At 35.5% G+C, this 20,490-nt stretch overlaps 1 protein-coding gene and 1 non-coding gene across 6 annotated transcripts in view; both read left to right on the forward strand.

The window, feature by feature from the left end:
• The first annotated feature begins 5,216 nt into the window (after window positions 1-5,216).
• NRIP1 (nuclear receptor interacting protein 1) overlaps window positions 5,217-20,490 on the forward strand; it is an 83,603-nt gene continuing 68,329 nt past the window's right edge. For 4 of the 5 annotated variants that reach the window (XR_003908577.1, XM_029939131.1, XM_029939129.1 and 1 more), the window contains exons 1-2: window positions 5,232-5,417; window positions 12,781-12,862. The gene's annotated coding sequence lies outside the window, so the exon portion shown is untranslated. Of the gene's footprint in view, window positions 5,418-12,780; window positions 12,863-20,490 lie in introns of all 5 variants that reach the window. The other variant, XR_003908578.1, reaches the window with a different exon arrangement.
• LOC115293077 lies at window positions 17,617-17,768 on the forward strand. Its single transcript, XR_003909338.1, has one exon. It is a non-coding gene; the product is annotated as a small nucleolar RNA SNORA62/SNORA6 family (small nucleolar RNA).

Raw genomic sequence — 20,490 nt, forward strand, 5'->3', positions numbered from 1 at the left:
TATTTAAGTTCTTAAAACATTGAGAAGAACAAGAAAGAGGGGAAAATATGATACATTTTTACCACTGTATTAGGATTTTGTTAAAATTAATACCCTAAACCATGCTAGGGATAATATTTGGCCTAGAACTGTAGGGGTAATATGATGAGAAACAGATTTAAAGAATTTATTAGGAGACTGGCAATTCAAAAATGTAGCTATGAAAAAAAGGACTCCACTGTATTTACCTAGCAGTATTAAGATACTTTTTATCTTATAAAGTATACTTATCATACTAGATTTAAGACAGATTGTTTTGAAGATAATATTATGGATAATTACCTAATTTGGATAATTCATCTGGTTTGTTTTTTAATCAAAATACAAGAATAACTCCAGAATATGTTGAAATCATGTCTAGGAGGATTCTTGTGACATCCATTGGTCTGTCCGTCCATCCATCCATCCTCCCTCCCCACCTTTTCTTCCTTCATCTACCCTTTCTTTTTTTCTTCCTTCTTTCTTTCCTTCTTCCTTCCTTCCTCTTTCAGTAAATAGGGTTGGGGGAAAAATCATTTTGTTAAGAAATTTGGACATAGAATTGTTTCTCTGACAGAGTTAATCGTTGTGTTTGAAATTCAAAGCTAGCATGCTTCCCTCTTCCCAGGAAATTTTTTGACTTGGTATATACCTCAGGGAATAAAAGCTCTAAATTAAAACCCATCTTGCCTCTTTAACTTTGTGTCATTTAGCAAAAATATATCAAGGATGGAAGGAAGAGACCCTTATTTGCCTTAAATTCCAGGTCACTCTGTGACTAAGCCTGGTGTTTCAAGAAATATTAAACTAGCAAGCCTGCTGGGAACTTGAGTCATCAGCTTAAGATACCCCGAGGACCAGGACAACTCTGATTGACCTGATGTTGGTGTTTATTCAGAGCTTTGGTGGAGTGAAGTCTCCTACCCTTGGACTTCTAATTAAGAAAGTCCTTTTTCAGTCACATGTTAAATGATAGGGCTACTCTTTCTTATTTTTAAATCTGTAATCTGCTAATGAATTGAGGACAAATGAGGAACTAAGGAGTTAGGAGCCTCTGTCACTGGGGTGCTTTATTTTGCTTCTACCTTCTTCACCAGCTATGTAAGGGTACAGGATAAGAATCAGGTGACTAGGTTTAGGTAGGTGAGAGAAAGCTCAAGCCACATAGTTGCTAAGCTGCTTCTCCTTGTAGTTGTGGGCTTTGGCTTATTGAATTTGTCTATACTGCATATAACATGTGACTGCATTAAAAATACGTTACTGCATTACAAAAAGTCAGATGATAATTTAGCATTGCAGTAGTTAGATAGGAAATTATGTTTATATGCAATCTTAAGACGCAAATAGTCTTATAATTGTGTTGATTTAATAATATAATGTAGATAAGAGAGCTGAGGGGTGGCAGAGCATAATCAAAATTTGAGAATTAGAAGTTCAAAATAGAAAAAAGAGTTATCCCTCTTGAGGGATCTCTCCAGGATTTGAGGGATGGAAAATGTTTAAGGGATTGTAGCTGGTTTGGAGAATGCATACTTTTTTAGATTTTTTTTATTCTTGAATTTATGCATTTATAGTAATCTACAACAGAGTGGTAGATGTATACACCTGAAAAGAAACAAATTAAGGGAAGGAAGGAGGATAGAAGAAGGTGGAGAACACCAAGAAAAACTCTCAAATAGGATTTGGGACTACCTCTCAAATAGGAGAGAATAAGAAACATCCTCAAAATGAATTAATCGTAGTTAGGTTTTTTTTTTTCCCTTTAAAGGGAATATTTGCACAATGGGTCATGTAGACTCAACTTTGATTTTTGAAAAACAAATTTTTAAAAAATCTTTGTTCTCGGGGCGCCTGGGTGGCTCAGTGGGTTAAGTGTACGACTTTGGCTCAGGTCATGATCTCACGGTTTGTGGGTTTGAGCCCCACGTCAGGCTCTGTGCTAACAGCTCAGAGCCTAGAGCCTGCTTCTGATTCTGTTTCCCTCTCTCTCTGCCCCCTCTCCCATTCTCTCTCTCTCTCTCTCTCAAAAATAAACAGTAAAAAAAATAAAAAAGTCTTTGTTCTGTTATCCCACATCCACTTCTCTAGCTTAGGATCTGCTGGTAAAACAGTGTATAAATACAGATAATGGGAACATCCTTTTATCTTTCTGGGCAGTACCTGTAGACTGTAGAACAAGGGGGTTAGATTTGATTTCTAAATTCTGAAATTCTGATTCTGTACATCAACGTGTACTGTCAGTAAGCAGTAAAGATTTGAAGCCTGTGGTTTTAAAGGGAGTAGACATGATAGGGTAAAAAATGGAACTATAAAAAAGCTGCCATTTTTTGCCCTTTCCTGTTTTGTTGGGAGAAAGAGCAGGAAAGGGAAGAGGATTTGGGGGCATCTGCTTTGAGCCAGGCACTTGGCTGGCTTCTTTACAGTTGTATGTAACATATAGGTATTGTTTTCTTGATTTACAGAGAAAGAAACCTAGTCTGAGAAATGCATGAGGTCACACAGCTAATTTGTTCATAATAATTTGCTTTTTCATGAGAATGCCTTTTTAAAAGAAAGCCAGTCTCTATTTGATTTTTAGAAAATGCTCCAAAAAGCTTGCTCCCGAATAGAGCATAAAATAGTCATGGGACTCGTACAGCACGTCCAGTCTGCCCAGCCTGGCTTCCCAAAGACCAGTCTTATAAGGAAGGCATTCTGTTTCCAACTGATAATTCAGCAGCAGTTGATATTAATTCTCAAGAGAACTGTCCTGTGCTCTCCGTGCCTACCCGAGAAATGTAGTCACCCAAGGTAACCCTGCGGGCTCCTTTCCCTCCTCAGATGCTACCCCTTGTGAAGTGTTCCGCATAATTACTGTAGTGTTCTTTGAGGCGGAGAAAGCAACTATGCTTCTTGATATAATTCATTAAAATACCTTGTCATGGTCTTAATCCAGGTATTCCCAAGGCTAATTACGTTTGTCTACTTGAAGGAGCATTTGCAGCAAATTCAGGCCCATAGCTCTTTCTGGTGGAAAAGTTAAAATTCTTGACTGTAATGGTTCTTGACATGAATTTTGTTTCATTGCCCTATCTTCACCCACCATAATTTTATTGTAAAGACTACGCTATGCCAATAAACTGGGCTCTTTGTTAGTAGGAGGAAATTGATAATGCATTTGTGAATTCATCAGGAGGAAGCAGAGATAGATGAGTATTTGGCTTCATTTAGGGAGTAATCTATGGTCAGGAAAGAGATTTTTGAGTTAGGCAGGTTTGTGGTATATAGTATGTTTTTAAGTACACATCAGACATGCTTTTTTATTGTTGAGGCCATGAGAAATGTACTTATAAACCTCTCCACCTCTTCTTACTTGCTTCATTTAAAATTTATGGAATTCCAAACTCAAAAGAATCAAGCTGAGTGGTTCCCTCTGCCCTAAAAGATACAGTCGAATTAAAACTATATTGGAGACACAGGGATGAGTAATAGGCTCATATACATAATATTTCTAGCATGCTTTGGATTTTGAATTGCCAAGTAAATGTTGGATAAACAAAAGTGGTTATATAAAGCTGCAAAGGAATGTTTTACTAAAGTGTTTTATTAAGAGAATATATTTTATCTGGTCAAATAAGAAACTGTATATATAAGTAAACAACTTGGGGAGGGGTGGGAATCTTTCTGGAGTTCAGATCCATGTTTATATTATCTCCCTAACCCTTCCATGCCTTTTTAAGAAATTTAATTGAAATAGACCGAATCTACATGAGGCCAGGTATTGAAGATAGAAACTTTTTATTCACCATCTGGTTCTTTCCCAATATCGAGATAATTTGGTGTTACTGAGGCAAAATGCAAAGTAGTACGTTGTTTACTTTCTTAGTAAAACACTGTGCTTACCTATCCTAGTAATCCTGGACTGACCTAAGTCAATGTCATATTTTCTTCTTCCCTTTCTCTTCTTTCTTTCTTGAAACCTTTTTCTTTTTCTTTTCTTTTCTTTTTTTTTTTGCTTTGGCTTTCATGTACTTTCATAGAATCCTTAGATTTTTCAGAGTGGAAGAGAATGTGGTAACAGCTATGGATGCTCCAGATTTAAGTGTATTTGTCCAACAGGTTATCTTGTCTTCCCCATTTCAAGCAAGTTGAGTTATAAAGGCATCTTGCTTAATGGAAGAGAATACAGAAGAGTAGTTGGTATGAACTGTAAATCAAATCGTGTTAAATGCTACCATTAAGCATTGATACACCTTTTTCCTTTGATCCTCCTCCTTTCTCTATTTTTGTTTCCTCTTTTCCCTGTTTCCCTTTTGCTGTCTCAAGTTCTCACTTGTCTTTTTTTTTTTTTTTTTTTTTTTTTGCCAAGGTATACATATGATGCAATGGGGTAAATGACTTGCTTATCTTTGTCGTCGTTGTTAATGCTGAAATGAGGATGTTGTATATATTGTATACCTGAAACTATTATACTGTATGTTAACTAACTGGACTTTAAATAAAAACTTTAAAAAAAAGAAATAATATTTCCAAAACTTTTATTATTTGCATTTTACAGAGGAGGAAATTGTACTTCTGAGAATGTTAAGTAAATCTGAAAATTTATATAGCCAGCACTTGGGTAAACCCAGGATAAGAAACCAGGCCTTAATTTATCTCAGAGTTTGTTAGTTTTTGTAAAGGCTGTCTTAGAAAGAAGGCTTATGTACCAGATGTTACAAAATAGTTAATAACCTTTGGTGATGGATCCAGCAGGACAGTCCACGCTGGCCAGAAAGACAGTCTCGGGAAGTGGAGCGAGAAAGGGCCGGCTACATCCCCCTTGTTTTGAGCATATTTTCTTCTCCTGCTACTGAATACGGTCTTCAGAAAAGTCTTGTGATTCATTTGATATTCTAGTACTTGGAATGTACTTTCTAGGCTGACAATTTAAAAACAAGTTTTACAGTACAGGTGCGCATTTATTCACGTGGCAGCCTTGTTTCTACATGTTATATACATTTTGAGTTCTATTTAAAAATCAGTAGGGAAACTTCTATTTGTAGCTTACCAGAGCCAGGTACGTTTCGTTAACTAGTGGGAACAGAATACTCGTAGGTTAGCTCTCCTTATTACTGAAGAGTAATATTTTTAAATTACTAGCGCAGGCAGTTGGGTGTGTCTCTTCAACTGGGAATATAATGCAAAGGTTTTGGATTCCATTACAGGACTCGCCTGTGAAAAGGTAACATAATGAGAGGGCACTGTGTGGACTAGTGGTGAGAATGTGCCCTGAACCAAAGGCATCTACATCCAGCCCTGTCGAATGAGAACAGGAGAGAAGCAGCCTAATGGTAGCCATTTGTATGGGCCGCAGGCTGGCCTTGATGAAGCAAACCGGAAAGGAACATGCTCACTCATGGGACAGTAGGCAAGAGAGGGTAGGTGCTCATGATGGTCCCCAAGCCTCCAATGAGATCAGGTTTGTCCTTCACAATTCTCTGTACCCTGATTGCAGTGGTCACACTTGTTTGATGTTTGTGTTTCTCAGTAGACTGTCCACTCCATGAATAGGAGCTCATTCATCAGTGTGCTGGTGGTGCCATAGATGCCTGGCACATAGAAGGCTGGCACAAACATTCGTTGACTTGAACTGTGCCAATCCAGTTATTGGTAAACTCTGGCTTTTTGAGGTCAGGGATAGCGCCTTTGTGTATTTATATGTAACAATTGCCTCTTATTCTGTACAGCTAATTCGTAGTAGCTTCTGTCCTACATTTTTTTTCTTTAGTCTATTTAAATTAGGACGTCTAAAAGGAATACTATTTCTTCCTTGAAATTTATCCTTATCTTCCAGGCATATCAATTATGAAGGAAGAAGTGAAACTATTGGTGACATTATAATTCCTTGGCGCTTGAAATTGTTTTGTAATGCTAGGTTTCTTCAAAAATACACAAACTACAATATGTTCGGAAACACATTTAGCACCATGTTTGGGGGCAACACTTAATAAGTTTTTAAGGAAACAACATTTTTGTAGAGGTAGAGACAGTTTCCTTAGTTTCATTTCCTAAGCTCAGGACACCTAGCTTATGGTAGTGGTAAAGAAACACCAGCTGGACACATTTCATCACATTAGATTTGACTGGTTGGGAAGATGGAGGCATTTCAGAATCTCATGTATAGAGTTAATTTTGATGTTCAGAAATCTCAAAGTTAGAGACCATCAAGAATGACTTGATGATTCAAACCCTGCTAAGTTACAGGGCTTATACAGTATTTGAACCCCTTTGTTATTATTTTTAAAATTAGTAATAGCTGCTTTCTGGAGGTGAATTTTTTGACTGTCACAACACTATTATGTTCAACTAGATTAAGAATTCTAAGAAGGAAAGGAAGCATTTTAAAATAGAGCTCAGAAATTTCTTCACTAGCAGTTAATTTTCAAATGCTAAAACAAAATGTATATTATTGACAACATTGAGATTTCACAAATGCTCTTAAAATAACTTTAATCCAGTTTCTTGCTTTGTGAAGACAAAGTGTTTTACTAAACTTCATCGCTGCTTGTAAGTGGATATCTTTTGTAAACAGAAAAACAGCTCTCATGGCTCATATTTTTTATGTCATGTGCTTATAAATCATAGCAAAAGAAGATCTGCAGGCCAGTGGACTATTGTCCAAAGTAAAAGCGTAGAAAAAATAGCACATTGACTAATTATGTGATAGATTCGACTTGGTGCTTTCAAAATTGTGTGTCTTCATTAACTGAGATGCCTCTGCTTTTCATTGTTCCTTAATGTCAGTCAGTATGTTATAGTATGTGTGAATTCTGCAAATTACTTAAATTTTCCAACGTTAGATTCCTCAACAGAGACCCAAACTTAATTTCTATATTCATGAACTGACTCTTGTAAGTAAAGCATAATGTCTCATTTAAATTGACAGCATTTTCTGTCGCAGTAAAAAAATGGCAAATAAGATTCTCAATCCTTATTTTGCTGGCAGTTGTGCCTGCTACAAGTGTTTGTTTTAGCTCTGGCCACTCAGCCCCCATGTGTTTTACATTTTATACCTCCTTTTGTATATTCCTCCTGATAATACCAAGCCTTGCTTTCCTTTGAAGATGACATTCTATTAGCGTGAACAAATTCACTTTGAGTTTTAAACTCTTGTACCATGTTTTCTTACTCGTTAAAATATAATAAGTTCCATCATTGGATTTATTCATTTTAGCACAACTATGAAAGAGCTTTTAAAAATCATTGTATGTTCTAATTAGTGGCATATTACTTTAACTTATAAGGTTCCTGTAAAATGACAATACTGATTATTGAAAATGGGTAAAGTGGGCCTTTGGACAGTCAACAATAAGGATAAAATTAAAATCTGACTTTTAATCTTGAAAAATCTGAAATCAATTTGAATCTTCTTGCAAGATTCACAGATGGAAATCCAAATGTATTCTATGTTATTGATCTTTACATTGTTTTCATGTGTTACAGTGAACGTAGCAAAAAGTTTTTCTAGCTGTGTGAGGAAAATGGAAGAGGACTGATAACACATTTCTGTATGTTAAAATGAAAATACCCTGTGATAACAGCATGTTTGTTTGACTATATTTGATTTTATTTTATAGTGAATTTAAAAGTTTTTTGTTTGTTTTTATATTTTGGAGTTCTGGTAGGTGCAAACAGCAATCCGTGTACATATAGGTGTAAAAAATGGTATTTTTAGAGGTATCCAGCTGTGAATTTGTCCACTGTGAATAAGTTGTGAGCTGAAATTGCTTTCTGTAGCTTAAGTTATTTGCTCTGTTGAATACTTAAATGAAGCATCAGGAAAGAAAAATAAATTGTATTCATACATATTGCCTTATATGTGAGTGTTGCGGAATTTAGCAGTTCTTGATGACCACTGTTACTTTTAAAAGGAAAAAAATAGCGAGGGGATAGAAAGTTTTGTGTGTATAGGGAAATTACTTCTGAGGCCTTTTCACACGTCTGTTTGTTTTGCTTTAGCTCAGTTTGTGTGGTGGTGCGTTCTAAGGGTGGTGAAAGATAATAATTTGTGGTGAACATATTAGTATCCTTAATACACTGTTGAGTGGTTTAACTATTAATCGGAGATATCACAGAGAATAAAGGATTAGAGGTAGAGATTACATAGGTTTCAGCATGGCTCAGCTGAAGCTGTGAAATGGGCTTCATTGAATGTTTTCTGGCCCTCAGTTTGTAAAATAAGGAGGGCGGACTAGAATGATAATTTGGTTCCTCTCAACTCCGTAAGAATCAGTATCACTTCACAAATGAGGTTTTACTGTTGCATGTGTTGAGTAACAGGGTGCATAGAACTAAGGGCTGAGAGGATGTCCCTTATGATTTTTTGAGCTTGGCATTTCATATTTTACAGCAAAGTTTTTAGTTTAACATAATTGAACTTGTACTAGATAGGGTTAATAGGCTAGAACAAAAGGTCAAAGCATAAGGCATTAGGCTTAATTAAGGGAGAGCAGGAGTGGCAGGAGTGTGTGACAGTTAAATGGGTTTCCCACAGACTAATGTCGGTTACAGTGCAACCATGCCTCAACTTAAGTGGGTTATTTTGTGCAAAGGGCAGCAGTGATTAGCAGTTTGACATGCCAGACACTTCTGGCCAATCCCATCTGTTTTAGAGGTTAAAAAAGCACACCTTTATGAGCTGATGGATTGATTTGTGTGCCCGTCTGGTAAAGATTAGAAGTCCAAGGCCAATGCAGTAAATGTCAGTTACAGAATATTGTACTTTCTTCGTTGGCTCATTGTTTTAACCGTCAACTGTTTTATAATGGGGGATTACTGCTGTTTATGGAGTTGAATGCAAGATGGGTGGAGGAACAGGTAAGAGAGGAAGAATATTTCCTAGATGGTACTGTGAATTCACAAATTCTTAGCAGGTGTTTCAAGTGAAGATATGGCCTATTATAGATACACTTGATTTGATGGAATGTTTTTAGCCTGTTCTTACAGTTTGAGTCACGTTGTTCTTTTCTGTGTGTTATTTGAACAACCCTGTCAGTCCAGGATTTAATTTTACATATGGAATTGTTAAGTTTCTTTATTTAGGTAACTCTGTTTCTGACAGATGGGTGGTTTATCTCCATATCATTATATCTGTTTAAAAAGTATAATATTTTGTTCATTAATCTCCTGGGGAAGAAGAAAGGGAAAAGAAAAGAGAAAATGGAAAGAGGCACCCACACATACATGTGCAAGCGTGTGTGCTTGTTTTGTGGGTAGGATTTACCGGGCTCACCTGAGTTTGATGCATGCTGTTAAAATGAAGTGTGTCTGCACTGGACTCGGACTTCTTTCTTCCTTTAAGAGGTGTAGGAGTGATGCCACTAATATAGTTCATTTTCAGTTCAAGGTTGTAGACCATTTAAAGACACACAAAGGCTAGATTGTGGCTATAAAGATTGGCTTTACCATGTTCTGATATCCACAGAGAGGAAAATCCTAAATTTATGTGGATGAAATAGAACTTTAGATACTGTGATCATAATCAAGGAGCTGTAGGCCCATAGGCATTCAGTCTTTTGGGTGCACAGAGGCAAGTATTTTAGAAATAATGAAAAGTTATCATCTTTATCAGAAAATTATTGACAATCTGAGATTTTAAAGTAAAAAAGGTGAACACAGAAACCATATTAGAAGATTCTGATTGGCCCCCCTATGTTTTTATTCTCATCAAAGGATATGAACCATGAATTGCCTGTTATGTGGTTATACAAATTTTATATATGTGTGTGTACATGGATGTATATCATGTTAGACTCTGAATTACTTCTTATAGAAAGGAAGTTTAAATATCTAAAGAAGATACGGTCACTGAAGGTAATATGTGGATTATAATAGTAACTAGTGCTTTTAAAAATGTATGTCCACATGTATTTTACTACTAAGCTTTTCCAGAGTGAATTGGCTTAACTTAGAGAGAGAGATCAAGATATTTTATTTCTCATTTAAGAAAGACAAAGTGACATTATGATAATGGAGCTTATTTAGGAACATAGGACTTCAATAAATACATATTCATCATTGTGTTCTTTGTGGGGTAGCGTCAGTTGAAACTTTTTGGCTAATACAGAGTTAACATGAAAAACTGTCTTTCCCATCTATGAAGGGAGAGAAGGGGAAGAAACATACATTTTATAATACCAGTGCTTCTCTTTCACTAAGTCATGTTTAAATTCTGAAAGATTGGCTTGAGTAATATAAAAGCACTTGATTAGTGAATTAAATGTGGGAGATTTATCTAATAATGCACAGAAACTTTTTGTGGGGGAGGGGAGCAAGATCTTCTTAAGCAAATCTTCAGGTGATGTTATATTAAACCTAAAATATTTGATGCTCTACATTTCTACTAATATTAGAAACATTTTAAAGTATCCTGGATCCTATTTTAGTTTCTTTTTTCTCCAGTAAATTCAAGTGCCAGTAGTCTTAGAATTTTATAAAACTAAAGGGAAATATTTTGTTGGGTTAACTTGTTTTTGTGTGTTTTGATATATTCTGAGTTTTACAAAGAGCACGCATTGTCTCTTGTAATCTGTAGTAGTCAATTTCTGTTGTATTTCCTTCCTTTTTACTAATGTTGTATTACTGACTTTGAGGCATGTAAAGTCTGCTTCTCTAAGCAAAATAGTTGAACATATGCTCATTCAGGTTATAAAAAGTGAAAGCAGTAACTTAATATACTTAAGATCCGATGTTTGCAGTTCTTGTCCTAAAAACTGTTATAGCTCTGTAGCCTGATTTTTAGTTGTTAGAAATTTTATGAGATAATGGAAAAACAATGGCCCTATTTCATCTTTTGATTTTAAGTGCTATTAGGGCATAGAATTGTCCTCTACCTCTTTTCGGGCAGATTGATTTTAATAAGCAAGCCATTATATATGATGAACTTATTCAGATATATATATTCGTAGTATATAATGTCTATATATAAATAGTTATAAAATCAGTGTGCATATGTGTGATATGTTTCAAAGAGAGACCTCTGCACTTGTTGATTCCATTAAAACATTTGGTGTCTTCTAATGAGGAAGGAGAAGGTGCTACCACTCTTAAGTGGATCATTCTTCCACAGTAAATTGAGTACATTTTACTTTTTTGTATTCTGTGACCTTGCAGTCAGTGACTTCAGCCCAGAATAGTTTCAAAGTCATGTAAATGAATGCAATTAAGGTATTGCTTATCATCTTACATAGTTCAGATGGAACCTTATTAGATAGAGAGATTTGTTTGCTTTATGAGGAAGGTCAAAATAAGGTTAAATTTTATTACATAAAATGATTTGGTAATGTTTTTATTTAGCTGCTGAAAAAGAAATGTCCTAAAAGGAAATGATAATGCTTTTTTCCCCTTTAAATCACTAGGAGGTCTTCTCAGGGTGTTTGTTTGTTATTTCTCTCTAGTAGCTTTGATTCTGTTTTAGGATGATGCCTTCTGTCTACTTCTAAAATTTTGGGACCATTCTCCTCCTATTTGATTCCGGGTATCTGTGACTCCTACATGTAGGTTGCATTTCCTGCGGCTGATGGAGTTTGCTTATTAGGAGCAGCTCATGTATGTGCTTAGAGGATTTGTGTTAGTATCCACTCGTCATGCCAGTTGGTACAGGACCTCGGACAGCAGTTGGAGTCCCAGTCCACCTGGGCAGAAAGGAGATCTGCTACCCTACCAGGATGATTTTAAGGGTTGGGAGAGCATTGACACAAGTATTCTTTATTGTAGTTGACCCATTTAACTACCATCTTTCCTTCTATGGTATCATTTTTACTTCGGCATGGTATAGTAATTGATAACGTCTCTAAGAGATACAGGTTGAGCAGACGTTTACTGCACCTAGCTCTGTGCCCTGCAAAATGTTAGGTATTGGAGGATTCAGAGGTGAATGAGGGGCTCACAGTCACAAGGAGAGTAATCATGACACAGAGAAAGTGATCTGGAAGCAGATGTCAAGGAGTCTGCTTCGGCAGTGTGTTGAGAAAGCCTTGCTCAAAAGAAATTTGGTACCTCTGTATGGTCTTGGGGAAACTGACAGGCACTGGGGAATGAAGTGATGATCAAAATTAGGTACTTTATTTTGGGAAGTTAAAGTTCCTATAGTGGAAACAGGGAGTCTGTGTCACGCCTTCCTTATCTCCAGCCGGCTGCGCTGTCCATTAGCCTGTTGATCCATATGAAGCTCCATCAGCCACTACAGTATAAAGTGTAGGCTGTGTCTCTTGCTGCTCAAAAACTTTTCACCCAGTGTTTTATTCCTGAAGGTATAAACTTTGCCACATGTTGATGTCATTCTGTATCCAGAAGGCTTCTAATTCTCAGTTCAACATTTTTTCCTCCTAGTGGTCTACAGAAAAAGAAAAAAAAAAAGAAAGAAAAAGAAAAGAAGATGTTTCAAACTCTGTGTTGAAAACCAAATAATCCTAATATTTTTTCTCCCAGAATTCTTGATCAGAATTCCTCTTCATCACCATTAACTTCTCACCTTGAGACTAGGTGATAGTGTTTATGTAGCCTAAAGACAGTGTATTCTGGTAAATAATTTTATAATGCAGGTTGTTCATCAGATATGGTCAGTAGCTATGCCCAAGGAAAGCATGTATAATGAAGAATATTTTTTTTATCTTACACCTTTCTTGTTATTTTTTAGATACTTTATTTTAGCCCGTAGTTAAGATTCCATTGTAAAACTGCCATTGAAATTCTTTTTGATAAAATGCACTTGAAGTAATATTTATTTTTCTTAATTTTCAGGGAGTGTTGGACTGTGAAGCTATTTCAGAACTCTGTTCTCAGGACCCATTATTTTAACAGCCAGGAGAAATACATGCAGAAGGTATTGTATTTTGTCTATTCAATTTTTTTTAGATGTAGTTAAGCCTTTCCATTTATAGAAGAAATAAAATGTTGTATTTTGTTATTTATTTTTAAGTTCAGATGTTGATTAACTGGTTGTTTGACATCTGTAACACAGGAGAGGGAAATTTCAGTGTCAGTAATTCTGAATTTTGTGTGAGTAAAAGAAGTCTAGTTTAGGAGGGACCAGTTTTGCCTATTTTAAACATTTGAAGTATTTACATTTTACCTTTCCAGTGTAGACTGACTATAAAGAATGTTTTGATTTGAAAATGAGATATAAAAGCCTCTTGTTTTATTATCTAAAACAGTATGAAATATACCTTAAATAATCAGGCAGGTTTAAAGTCCTCCCTGCCTGTGACAACTTTGCCTTCCGGTATAGGGGTCAGCTACCGTCTATATTTCTACCAGTCTTTCGTCTTGATCCATGGACACCTGACTCTGCCTGTGTCCATCTACTAAGTTCCCTATTTGCATTATCACTTTTGGTTACACTGTTGTAGCATAATAATTCATCTACTTGCAGAGCCTGAGTCTCAGGACATATGACATACTACTAGGAAGGAAGAAACTTGCCTGCTTTGTGTTTTTGTCCTTTGCAATCCCAGGACCCCATGGGAATGTACCAGATGACTTGACTAAAAAGTCAGTGGTGAACACAGCCCCCTTCAGCCCGATCCAGAGTTTCCTTCTTAGTATCCACCTCTATACCTCCTCTAAGTTTTGTGTTTTTCCTAAAAAACTTGCCAGCTGTCTTGCTTGGAATAGAAGTATTTAATAAAATAATGGATTTGTTAAAGTTATAGTGAATAAGTCAACTTCTTTGAATACGTATTTTCTTTATTAATTGGATATTCATTATTTATATTCATATGAAATAACACAAAAATCAGTTTTATAGATTTTCATAATCACTTGTCAAGCCATATGAATTTCTAGGATTGGATACATTTATAGCCTTCTATGTTTCCATCGAACAGTGTATTGAACTTTTAAAGTGGTAGCTGTCTGTGTTCAAGATTATTCACCATTGGCAAAGTGGCATCGTCTCTTTTTTCTTGTCAGTTATGAGAGGGAGGGTGAAAGCAATAAGAAATTTAAATAAGCACATTAAGACTGTGAAAGAAGATGTAATCAACCCCCTAAATATTAACTTTAATTTTCACTATGCATACTTTATCACTGAAAGAAATGATATGATCAGAAGAAACTCTGGATTTTTTGAAATTCAAAGTTATCTTTTTATTTTTTTGGAGGGTGGGTTATTGGTTACTTATTTATTAATTATTTATTAATTATTTTTAAATTTAACTTAATTTTAATTCCAGTGTAGTTATCATACTGTGTTATATTAGTGTCACATGTACAATGTGGTGATTCAACATTTCCATACATAACCCCATGCTCATCAGGACAAGTGCCCTCCTCAATCCCTATCACCTATTTCATGCACCCCCTCATCTATTTCTGGTAATTGTCAGTTCTCAGTAGTTAAGAGTCTATTTCTTGGCTTGTCCCTCTCTCTGTCCAAATCATATGGCATTTGTCGTTCTCTGGGTTACTTCGTTTAGCATTATACTCTCTGTTTCCATCCATGTCATTGCAAATGGCAAGATTTCATTCTTTTTTATGGCTTAATAGTATTCTAGTTATATATGTATATATGTATGTATATATATACCATGTCTTTTTATCTGTTCGTCAATTGATGGACACTTGGGCTGCTTTCACAATTTGGCTATTGTTAATAAAGCTGGTATAAACATAGGAGCGTATGTACCCTTTGAATTATGTGTTTTTGCATTTTGGGGATATATACCCAGTAGCACAATTACTGGATCATAGTGTAGTTCTATTTTTAATTTTTTGAGGAAACTCCCTACTGTTTTCCAGAATGGCTACCCTAGTTTGAGTTTCACCAGCAGTGAAAGAAGATTCCTTTCTCTCCATATCCTCCTCAACACTTATGTCTTGTGTTTTTTAACTTTAGCCATTCTGACAGGTGTGAGGTGATTTCTCATTGTAGTTCTGATGTGCATTTCCATGATGATGAGTCATGTTGAACATCTTTTCGTGTGTCTCTTGGCCATCTGGTTATCTTGTTTGGGAAAATGTCCTTTTCTTTTGCCCATTTTTTAACTGGACTGTTTTTTTGGGTGTTAAATTGTATAGTTCTTTATATATTTTGTATACTAACCCTTTATCAGATGTGTTATTTGCAAATATCTTCTCCCATTCAGTAGATTCCCTTTTAGTTTTGTTGATGGTTTTTTTCACTGTGCAGAAGTTCTTTTATTTTGATATTTAAATAATTTGTTGTTGCTTTTCTCTTGCCTCAGGAGACATAGCTAGAAAAATGTTGCCACAGCCAATGTCAGAGACCTTTTTGCTTGTATTCTTCTCCAGGATTTTTACAGTTGCAGGTCTCACATGTAGGTCTTTTGAGTGTATTTGTGTATGTGGTATAGGAAAGTGAGCTAGTTTCACTGTTTTTGTGTATAGCTGTCCAGTTTTCCCAGCACCATTCATTGAAGAGACTGTCTTTTTCCCATTGTGTATTGAGTCCTGTGTTGAGGTTAATTGACCATATACTTGTGGGTTTATTTCTGGGCTCTCTATTCTGTTACATTGATCTTTGTATCTATTTTTGCACCAGTACCATACTGTTTTGATTAGCACAGCTTTGTACTTGAGGTCTGAAATTGTGATACCTCCAGCTTTGTTTTGCTTTTTGCTTTTTAAGAAAATATATATTTATTTATTTTGGGGGGAGGGAGTGCAGTGAGAGAGGGAGAGAGATTCCGAAGCATGCTCCATGCTGTCAGTGCAAAGCTCTACTCAAGGCTTGGACTCAAGAACAGTGAGATCATGACCTGAGCCAAAAACGAGAGTTAGACACCCAATCAGCTGAGCCAATCAGGTGCCCCAATTTTCTTTTTCAAAATTGCTCTGGCTATTCAGGGTCTTTCATGGTGCCATATAAATTTTAGGATTTTTTTGTTCTAGTTCTGTGAAAAATGTCATTGGTATTTTGATAGGGATTGCCTTAAAAGTGTAGATTGTTTAAGGTAGTGTAGACATTTTAACAATATTTATTCTTCTGATCCATGAGCATGGAAAGTTATCTTTTTAAATTGAAGATAAGAATTAACTATTACAATTACATTTTTATAGATATAAACTTTCAGTATATATCTATTAGTTATAAAGAGGACTGTTACACTTTAAAAGTCATTATGAGTTATCCGTTTATGAAAGTTCATCATGTAATTTCAAAATATGCTCGAATAAAATTAAACTGGCTACTATTTTTTATTAAAAAACTGCAAATAAACTTGTAGGATTGAGTAGACAAATCTTATATAAATTCAAAATAGGAATTAGTTTTAAGTATTTTTTTTTTTGAAACTCATGATACTTAAGGCCCTTTTTTAAAAAAGGTTACTTAAAAAAGCATTTTATCAAGGTATAATTTCATGAAGTGAAATAGACACTCTTACATGCCAGTTCCGTGATTTTTCTATTCTTTTACATAAGCATACCCAGAAGGCTGTCTCTCCTAGTCATTACTACCTCTACCCAACAGAAACTGATCTTTGGTTTTTTTGGTTCTGTGTTAATTTTTTCCTGTTTTTGAACTTTACACCTTTGGAACCATGTAATACGAACTGGTTTATGTCTGAGGTTTTTGATCAACATTATGTCTGTGAGAGTCTTCCGTGTGTGTTTTATTTGTCTCTCCCTTTCAAATTGTCTGTATTCCGTTTTATGAATAGACCACTATTTATCTTTTCCATTGTAAATGGATTTTGAATATCTTTCCAATTGGGGGGTACAAGAAAGGCTTCTGTGAATTTATTTTGTATTTCTTGGTAGAAATAAGCATTCATTTCTGATGCATATATTCACAGGACTGGAACTGGTGAATTGTGGAATATGGATATATCTAACTTTAGTATGATATATGCTCGGAGTGCTTTTAAGGATATTTGGGAAATGTCTATCAGTGTATCTTTTTTTAATGTTAGATCTTACTGTAATATTTTCCAATTTTAAATAAACTCCAAAGTTGTTTTTTAGGAGGTATGAGGTTTTCCTATCTTTTAAAAATAAGTTACCTGTGTTCTAATGCTATTATGGTCTGTGAAACTGAGATTTGTCCTAACCCTGGAGAAGGAAAGTAAGACACAGAACCCTTATATGTACTTACTACTGTAGAAATACTGAAAATTGATTTTAAAGTAAATTAGACATTTCATACATGAGGCTTTTATTCTTGAATTTTTGGATACCTCTTTAATATCTAAAATCATATACCCTTGAGTTACAAAAAAATTGCTTTAACATTTCTGATAAATATATCTTGCTAACTTTATCCATGTTGTGTTACTCTTTTTGGATATCTAAAGTGAAATTATTTATTCTGGAACATAAGTACTTGAGAAATTTTATGTCCATCTTTTTCTCAATCTTACTATAGAGCAGCGCTATTCGTTCAGTAGAAGTATAATGTAAACTACACATGTAATTTGAAATTTTTATGTAGGCATGTTAAAAGAGGAAAACAGAACTTACCAATCAGTAAAATATTTTATTTAGCCCCATATCAGCAAAATATTATCATTTCATTGCATATATAAAATTCCGAGTTACTTTACATTCATTTTCTCATAGGTTTTTGAAATTCTAAGTATATTTTCAATCATAGCACATCTCAAACTAGTCACGTTTCCTGTACATTGTTAGAGCTTGAATTTGAGGCTGCTGGTGGCCAGTGAACTTACAGGTGTATGTAATGTGCTACAGGGGGGGAGGCTCTTTGCTAACACTGAGAGGGTCTCTGGCTCAATGAATGGAATTTGATAGTAATTGTGGCTACAAGCATATAAATAAGTAAGTAAGTAAATAAATAATGTTTATTTATTTTTGAAAGAGACAGAGTACAAGCAGAGGAGGGGCAGAGAGAGGGGAGACACAGCATCTGAAGCAGGCTCCGCGTTCTGAGCTATCAGCACAGAGCCTGACGCGGAGCTTGAACTCACAAATCGTAAGATCATGACCTGAGCCAAAGTTGGACACTTAACCAACTGAGCCACCCAAGCATCTCAATAAATAAAAAGTTTTAAAAATGAAATACAAATACAAAAGTTTTAAAAAGGCAAACTAGTCACTTTTCAAGTGCCCAGTAGCCACATTTTTACCATATTGGGCATCATAGCTATAGTTACATCTTGTTTTTTTTTTTTTTAATGTTTTATTTATTTTTGAGAGAGAGAGAGACAGACAGTGTGAGCAGGGAAGAGTCAGAGAGAGAGGGAGACACAGCATCTGAAGCAGGCTCTAGGCTCTGAGCTAGCTGTCAGCACTGAGCCTGACGTGGGGCTCCAACCCATGAGAACCCTGAGATCATGACCTGAGCCAAAGCTGGAAGCTTAACGGACTGAGCCACCCAGGTGCTTCGATCTTGGGGTTTTTAAGGACAATGTGTTCACCAAATTCATATCTAATTAAAATTATTCTTTAAAATCCAGTAGAAAGATGCCATGTTGAAAGCTAATATACCATCTTTTAGAGGGTCACAAACAGCCTGTTTTTCCTTCAGTGGTGGAATAAATAACATTTCCATTGGCTGAACATCAGATAAAGCAGTTAGTCGATGTTTAGGGCACATGTATGAAAAATATATTATCTTTAAACGGTACAATTCAAAATCTGTAACAGCATATTCACATTTTCCACCTTACTCTAGGTTATATGCTGAATAGAATTTTTATTCCTATTGTATGTTCCTTTTTTCCTTTTTTTGAAAAGCATGGGTGGTTTTTGTGATAAACTGAATGATATAACTCCACTATCTCCTGCACAAAATAGGGCAGTTAAGAAAAAAGGTTACATGTATACATAAAGATGTACCTATGACTTTTCATTAATTAGGATATTTAAAGGTTACCTAGATTGGGGGGTAATGTTTCTTCATATATATATTTGCCAAGTAGGATAAATCAAGAACTATATGCTATTTCATATGAACTTAAATCAGATTTTACTACCAATTTGGCTTGAAGCTTTTTTAGTGTTCAGAACTCAGAATGTAATTCAGAATGTGGATAAGCTCCACATTCAAGCTGTTTCAAAGTTTCAAAGCTATTGACCTTTGAAAATGGTCACACGTGGAGTAGTCATGGGGGATAAAGCTCCTGGAGTAATGCTTATGATAACTGTATATTAACTGTTATTTTGGGTTCTGTGGTAGTTGTTTTATAGTTCTATACATATATATCTATATATGTAGATATATATGGTACTACTTCATCCTTTTTAAATGAAATCTACTTTTTTGACACCAGTTGTAACAGTACATATTATTGGCTACTTTAAAAAAATTATTTATATATTTTGAGAGAGAGAGAGCGTGAGTAGGGGAGGGGCAGAGAGACAGAATCCCAGGCAGGCTCTGTACTGGCAGCACAAAACCCTACGTGGGGGCTTGAACTCCCCAACTATGAGATCATGACCTGAGCTCAAACCAAGAGTCAAACACTTCACTGACCGAGCCACCCAGGCTCTGCTGGCCACTTTTTACAAAGAAAATCATTCCTCTGCTTTTAAGCCTTCATCTCAGTTGTAGTAAAATTAAAGTTCTTGTATTAGCTGTGGCCTCTTGATGAGGCCTAGCCTGGTGACCACTCAAAGTAGAAGCCCCTCCCCTTTCTTTTTACCTCTTTTCTTTTTCCACCACACCTATCTCCTTTAAAACTACCATGAAATTAATTTTTAAAAAATTACTGTTTATTGATTGTTTTCCTCTTCTAAAGTGGAAGCTCCACGAGGGCAGCAATCTTTTTGTGTTCATCACTAATATATCTGAAAGAACCAAGAGTCATGCTGGGCATCAGTTGGTACAGCTACTGCTACAGACAGTGATTATGCAACCATATGACCCAGTAGTCCAACTTCTGGGTATATAATGGAACAAATTGAAATCAGGATCTCAAAGAGATATCTGGACTTCTGTGCCTCTTTGCAGCACTATTGACCATAGCCAAGACGTGGATAAAGAAAATGTGGTATTTCCATATAATTGAATTGTTCAACCTTAAAAAGGAAGGAAATCCTGTCATTTGTGCACCATGGATGAACCTATCGGACATTATCCTAAGTGACATAAGCTAGACAGAAGAACATGATCTTATTTAAATTAGGAATCCAAAATAGTGAGACTCCTAGAAGCAGGGAGTAGAATGGTGATTACCAAGAATTAGGAGGAAGAAACTGAGGTTTTGGTCAAAAGTATAAACTTTAAATTACACAAAAGGAATAAATCCTAGAGATCTACTGTACAGCATAGTATCTATGGTTAATAATACTGTATTTTATGTTTAAAAAATTGCAAAGAGGTAGATCTTATGTTAAGTGTTCTTAACACAAAAAATAAAGAGGGCAGGAGGAAACTTTTGAAGGTGTTAGATATATTTATGGCTTTGACTGGTAGTGATTTCATGAGTGTGTGCTTACCTCCAAACTCATTGAGTTGTACAGCTTTTTATATATCAATTATACCTCTGAAAATTATTGTTTTTTAATGATAGGCACTAGAAGGAGCTC

Source organism: Suricata suricatta, chromosome 5 (genome assembly GCF_006229205.1).
Source record: "Suricata suricatta isolate VVHF042 chromosome 5, meerkat_22Aug2017_6uvM2_HiC, whole genome shotgun sequence".
NCBI classification, from domain to species: domain Eukaryota; kingdom Metazoa; phylum Chordata; class Mammalia; order Carnivora; family Herpestidae; genus Suricata; species Suricata suricatta.